The following is a 7,833-nucleotide window of genomic DNA, read 5'->3' as shown; positions in this document are numbered from 1 at the left end:
TCAGTTTAGTTAAAAAAAAAAAAAAAAAAAAAAAACATGATCTTGTGTTTAGTTTGTAAATTGGCCATTTTAGGTAGACTGTGTCAATGTGATTTGGAATCCAAAATCAGGGTTAGAGGCTTAGTATGATGTTATCTAGTATAAAATACAGTTTATTGTTATATGTTTGTGAATGTTAATAAAATCATGTGTTACTGGTTTTGTGACTATTAAATGCTATTGTATTTTTTTCATTCAAAAAGGTGTCACCATTAATTTTTTTATTTCTAAGAAATCTAGCGTTATTGATATACGAATATTTCATATTTCCTCATCAGAAGACGTAACTTTCAAAATCTCAATAAGTTTTTTGAAATATAAAGCACACTGGAAATTAATAGTTTTTTCTTTCATATTTGAAAATTAACCAGCTCTTCTTGAATACATGTCCCACTAGCCTCTTGTTAAGATTTGTTTGTTTGTCCCGAGTACGATGTACTATTAAACCTAATTTGGGTCCATATTTCGATGAGTTGAGTCGGATCAGTTTGGATTCATGTTGTTCATTTTTTTTTTCTTCTATAGGTTAAAGTTCAAGTGGTACACTAAAATTACTAAAATAAATAAGCGTTATAAAATTTTAGTTCAAAGTATAATTAAGTATAGATGATGTGGTAATTAAGGTCAAAATTAATATTGAATTATGTGTAAAACTGTAAAAGTAGCTGGGACTAATTTGTTAGTTGATCGATCGTGGTCACAAATCTATGTAAACTGTCTTTAGACTCTTTATTATATGCCCACCAACATTATATTATAGGTCGTTCACCTTGTGTTTTAGGGAAATTACTAGAGATTCTCTCATCGCCAATTTTATACTTCATTAAAAAGCTAAAGAACTTTAGCTTATCTTGTTTCATTTCATCAAGTTGGCCATATGTAATAATGTAGTTATTGTTACAACGTATTAAAAAAAAAATGATAACACTGATCAAAACTGGAAACCTTATTGAATTCATAGAAAGCTAAAAACCCCTAATGAGTGTTTTTACAAAGTCATAACGATAATATAGTTTCTTGCAGCTAAATAATGAAACTCTTATTTCCACATCCATCAAATTCAACACCTCTTACCGTCCTCGGCTTCTTGGACCGAGCCGCTTCCGTCTACAGCAATTGTCCGTCCATCCTCCATACCACAAACACCATCCGATCCACACATGGTCTGAAACTCACATTCGCTGACTCCGAAACGCCTCGGCTCTCACCTCGTACGTACGTCCTCACTCGGAATTAGCCGAGCCTATTCTTTTTGACTAATCAATTTGTCTCATTTCAATCATCTTAACTTTTTTTTTTGAACAAAAATCAATCATCTTAACTTATACACAAATTTTTGGTTTTCTGCTGAAGATTAATTATTCATAACATTTTCTAACGTGTGTATAGTTTAATGAATGCATTATATGTTCTATTTTACACTTTCAAATTCATTTAAAACATAATGTGGATTTTGAAATCCAAAAACAAATCATTAGGGGGGTGTATTCAACTTGACATTTTAAGTGATTTGTGCGAAATTTACAAATTCTATGTTATTGAATCATAGATTTTGAAAAGTCTATTAAAATCAACTGTTATTGAAATGATGATTTAAAATTCTACTTTAAAATCCATTAAAATCCACTGTTATTGAACTGATGATTTAAAAATTTATTTTAAAATCCACTGTTATTCAAAACAATTTTGTGGATTAGGATTTTAATAATTTTTAGAATTCTAGAGGATTCTGGTGGATTTGTTTAGTTAAAAATACTGAAATCCAAATCTCATGGTTTTAGGAGGGATTTGAAAGAATTTTACACAAAATCATATGAACTTCCCTAAAATCTATCAAAATTCTAAATTTCCTAAATTCCATCAAATTCTCCAAAATCATGGTTTGAATACACCCCCCTAAATGAATAACATGGGATTTTAACAAGTATTTGTAAATCATATAACCAATAACACATAATTTTGATAAGTAATTTAAAATCAATGATTGAATAACACATGATTTTTGTTTGGATTTCCAAATCCATTAAAATCATAGAACCAATAACCCCACCTAAAACATGTTATTTCAAAATCCATATATTTTAATTTTATTATTTACAATTCTATATAAATTTAAAATATAACAAATCTAAATGCATGCTCATTTTTTATTTATCGTCAAACTCTTTCACTTTCTTCTTTGTACTCTCTATTTTTCTTTTTGTATCTTCACCTCCGACAGATAAAAAGTTAAGAACTATATTTCCTCATACAAAAAATGGTAAATTATGAGTTCTTATTCTCTTCAATAAACGGTGATGGTATATTTGGATTATGATTAACGATCACCATAGCTCGGTGATATTCTTCTTTCTGTATAATTAAATTACGCCCCTATGTAAAAATAATAACTATTTATCATCCTTTGAGATCAAGGACGTATAAAGGATTAACACTGTAGTTAGAAGAACGTGGTTGTGGGAGAACGGTCCACATCAGTCACACTCTTGCAAGATATATAGATGCCCCCGTTGGATATGATTTAGTCACATCAAGAGATTAGTACTAATCTATTTATTCTGTTAAAGATTTATGGAATCGTTTAGAGATGCGAATTATTATGATTAGTGAGTTAGAAAAGTACTTCAATTATTCATCTGACACATTTAAGAATGTTTTTTTTTTTTAAAGTCACATCGTTTTAAATATTGCTAAGTTAGATGATTTTTTTTGTCGACATTTAATTTTGTAGGTTGATAAATTACATAGAACTAGTAGTGGTTTTCCTTTACTTGGTGAATTTGGCTAACTATGCCTTTTCTCAGCCCCTCGGGGTTGTTTTGTTTGATTCTTGTCTATTTTGGATGAGGATGCTAGAGGAACTGCGTTCCCTAGAAGAACTCGTGTATAATTTTTTATAACTTTCGTAATAAATTTGGAGGGGACGTTCCCTCTCACCTACCAAAAAAAAAACTAGTCCATTTTACCTGTATTTTAATAGTTATACTTTAATTTTTAATAATTTCTTCCAATAAAAGCCAGTCTTTTTGTAAAGTTGGATATTTACACTTCAATCTCCTCCGAAAATGATTCTCAGTAGAGAACTAGAGATTCAATCGCTCAGCTAATATGATATCACAGTGACTGTTTGTTTAAAAATGTCATATTTTCCCAAAAAAACAGGATTCAAGCGTTCCATGATTGAGTTATATATTTTAAAAAATAATTTGAAAAGTGTTTTCTTAATTAGAAATATTTCAGGTTCGCCGCTCCAAAATTTTTAAACATGTAATGATAAAAGCCACGCTTCATACGTGTTTTTAATTTGCTATCAGTGATTACTTTTAACAAATGTTTAATGCTAGTATTCGTACTAGTACTAAGTTACTAACTAAGCAGATATATGATGTAAAATAAAATTATTTTTGTGAAATAATTATTTTACATGATAATTATATATATATATATATATATATATATATATTAGACGATATGGATAAATTTTGACTCGTGGTTCATGTGCTGAAGTTATGCATACTTAATATTAAAATGTTACTGTATTCATAATTTATTCTAAACGGCCGAAAGATAAAGTTAGAAAAAAGGAGAGTGAAGCCAATAATGAATAACCCATAGTTCCATACCATATCATGATTAATTAACTTGGAAAAAGAATGAGTGGCTTTAATCAGTATCTCTCAATTAGTTATATACTTAGTTGCAGCATCATAACTAATTGGTTCTCAAATGAAACTGTATTATACAAGGCCACGTGAGGGAATTAAAAAGATTCATACCAATAAACTATTGTTTTTTACAAGTTAGCTTGTACCATAAGTCTTATCAACTGATAAATTGAGGGCAAGTCTAAGAGCTTATTTTTATCGACGAAAAGAGAGGATTAGATTAGATAGAGAGCGAACCTCGATGAGCTCGATAGAGAAAGCGGTGGAGGTGGTGGGTGTAGAGGATGAAGACTGGGGGCAGCGGCGGTTATGGTCGAAGCAAGGGAGTGTGTTCCCAAAAGAGAGGAAGCTGGTTAAGACGATGATTATGAAGACTCTCTTTTCATCTCGATCTCCTTTAAAGTCCAAGCAGCAGGTACCAGAGCTTCCGAGGAACAAGCGCGTCCATGTCCACGCTCCGGTAGCTTTCAAATGATATTTAATATTATGGGTCTTCATTAATTAGACAAATAATTTTCAGTATTAAAGAGTAGATTATGTTAAATTATTCATGTGTCCCAAATTAATGATCTCTCTTTCTTGGAAAGAGTTTAATTTAATTTATACTACTAGTGTTGAGGATGATTTGTGTGTGTGTGTGTTTTTTTTTTTGCTTTAAGAAAAATCGATGTTTATGTGTTACTAATTTCACTAATCTCTTTGTATATGTATATTTCTCGTGTTGTACTGTTAATATAAGATTTATCATTTACTAACAATAATGTTTAATGAAATATCTGTATATTGTTTCCAGAGTTCAAAATAGAAAAGCTTTCCAAATACGCTAAAACTACAAAACCAATATGAGTGTAAAAATTAATATAGTATAATCGGAGTTCTGATTTATTGGCTTATATTATAGATAATTAAGATATACGTAGATAATTAATTTGGTAATCTAAACCCAACATTTTTTTAAAAAGGTTGTGAATCGCTCTCCGTAAAATGATAAAAAAGGAACGGACGAAATAATTTTATAGACCAGCACAGCCTAGGATCACTCGAGAAGAAAAATCAATACTATCATTTATGATTAAATTTGCCTAGTGACCCTAGTGATTGTTTAAAAGACTATAGTCTTGATTCGTATATATAGCATCGTCAGGCGTTTACAACATGAACGGCGTCGTATATGTAACATATTTTGTTCTACTAAAATGATAAAGCATCGATATTATATAGCACTTCACTTAAATGCTTATTAGTTATTTATTTACAAAGAAAAAAAAAACGTATAGTCAATAATACTCACCTGACTGTAAAAGAAAAGTATAATACCAGATATATATATATATATATGTATAGATATCTGAAAGAGAAAAACAAAGTCGACATATTACATTTACTATGACGGATGTCTTCTTTATTTGAAGGTAACGTACCATTGGTCATCTAACTAAAAATCAAGGGAAGAAGATTACGCCGTTATGGTTAGGAGTGGACAGATATAAATCAAATTTAGATGACTTGTACTAATTAGTACTTGTTAATAATAACAATACTCACTGTAGAATTGATAACTAATTAGTAATCCTTTCGCTGTTGCAGGTAAAACTTTTGTAATTAATTTCCAAGTTGGTGTCCCGTGGCCCCGCTCTCAATATATATTCCCCACAAATTTTTATTTTTATTAAAAACTATTATTATGATTTTTTTTTATTTTGAAAAAGCATCACAGTTGGCATCTGCTATCTATAATTAATTTAGTATGATTGTATCTTCTCAGTAAGCTAATCTCCGTTTACTCCTCTAATATTTTCTCTCTAAAGTCTAAAGACTCTAAACTAATCTCTCGTCACAAAATTTCTTGATGGGATGATAAGTAAAATAGTTATCCAAAACATATAACGGTGTCTTGCTGATCTTTGTATTATTTCAAACAAAGATCGTACCAGTGCATGTATTAGTTTGGTCGGACCTTTTTATAAATCTATTAAAATGGACCGTAACGTTTCTCTTCAGGAAAACAAAAAACTTAAAAAAAACAAAAATAGAAAAGGCTAAGAATATCACAAACGTGATTGGCACAGAGAAAAAGGATACCGTCAAAACTCAAAACCTATAAAGGGCAACCACCAAGGACACATGTCACACATTTGTTGTTTCCCTCTGTGAATGTTACTCAGTGCCTCTGTGTTTACCCCTGTTTATCAGAATCTATATAATCAACCAACAAGGACACATAAACAAAAACTTTTTAATACACAAAGCTAAATATAAAACTCAATTAGACGTTTCTTTTCTAAAATTTATTTATTGCTCATTAAATAAGTACTTAATATAATAATATACAAACCTTATGTTTTAAGCCAAAGAAAAACAAAGAAACGTAAAATCTCTCATGTTTCGAATGTTGGTCTTTCCGGGTGCATTGTACAATTGGTAGACTGGTGCTTAGTCCTCAAGTTGGCTCCAACTTATTAGCCAAATCAATAAATATGAAAATTTTCTTTTAAAATAAAAATAAAAATTAGCAGCTCCATTGGTCAGTGCATGGAAACTTCGTATTGTACATTTTATTATCCGGGGATTTACGTAAACCAGAATATCAAATATAATGAAATTGTAAGTTTCGCCTGAATTTTCTTGTCTATCGAAGCTTAAATCATAAGTAGAAGATCATTTAAATTTCCTCATTACAGCAAATGGGTGGCTAACACGTGGTGTGGAGATGGATCAACTTGGAGGAGAAGTTTTAATTCTTAACACTGCTCACTCTTTGGCATCTCTATATATAAATCAATCCACATTGTGCATGGCTTCATCATTACAACAACAACACAAAAATTAACATATAAAATACATCTACAAAAGATGAGTTCCAAAGGAGAAAAAACTAGTTCTACGGCGGAGCGGGAGGCGAAGAAAGAACCAGCGAGCGTGATTCCCGTTAAGAGGAAGCTGGTGAAGACTATGGCCGTGAAAGCCATTTTCTCTGCCATTTCTCCCTCCGGTTGCAGCAGGATCCCTGACTCCTCCGTCAACGACGTGTAGTGTAACGGTACCGGTAGGCGCGTACGTGTACCCCACTCGGCGGTGATCGGTCCTATTCTTGGGGCTGAAGATATATATTGCGCCGTCGTGATACTTTCATGTTATGTAGTTGTTTAAGTCTATATATAGAAGCTGGTGTTCTCGTCGTGTAAGCCTCTCGTCGTAACGTTTCTCCTTTTTTGTACTTAAACGAAAAGAATAATTAATGTTTCTATAATTCAGTTTCGGATTATGATATATCCTCTTTTTTGGAAAAAAAGGAACCAAGTTGTGATGTTTATGATGGGTTAATGTGATTAAGGTTTTATAATTAAAACAGCACTCCTTTCTGTAATCATTATTATCACTATTATAGTTTGTAAATCAACCATAGAATCCAATATCCCACTATGCTGTCTCATAATTAGGATTTAACAAGGAAACAGATTGGGAGCAGAATGAAATGCTTTTGACCATACTTGTTCTTTGTGTATAGAATTTTGGAAGCATGTGGGCTTTTTTTGTGTATTTTCATGTGTAATATGGATCTAGGCATCTAGCTATGTCGACATAATCATTCATTGATAGAAGACATATGTGCGTGTAAATTGTAGTATTATTTTCTGAAAAGTTTGGAAGACTATATATTATATATAGAACATGGTAAATTCACTGACAAATTAAATAATCTGCTAAAGATGAAGAGAATGACCATCAAATTAAAAAAAATTAGGTGAAAACAATTCATGCATAGTAAACGACAAATGTACTCTCTTACTCCATTGTCATATGGACATATGGCTCACGCGCGATGGACTAAAATCTTCATCATCTTATCTTTTTTTTTTGAATAAACTTCATCATCTTATCTTTTTCTAACTATCTCATCTTCCTAACAGAAAGTGAAATAACTTAAAAAGAAAATAAAAATAGGTCGATTAATGAATATGTTGTTTTGGTTTATTCGTTTATTAATTTGTTGTCTGAGTTAATTAAAAAAAATGGTAATATTAAAAATAGAGAAAGATGATAGCCGTCCTTGGAGTCGCTTTCGAAGAAAAAAGAACAGATCACACGAGATTATTTTACACCACCACTGTCTTAATGGTCCCCCCCC

Source organism: Camelina sativa, chromosome 3, assembly GCF_000633955.1.
Source record: "Camelina sativa cultivar DH55 chromosome 3, Cs, whole genome shotgun sequence".
Taxonomy (NCBI): Eukaryota; Viridiplantae; Streptophyta; class Magnoliopsida; order Brassicales; family Brassicaceae; genus Camelina; species Camelina sativa.
This window is presented reverse-complemented; position numbering follows the sequence as displayed.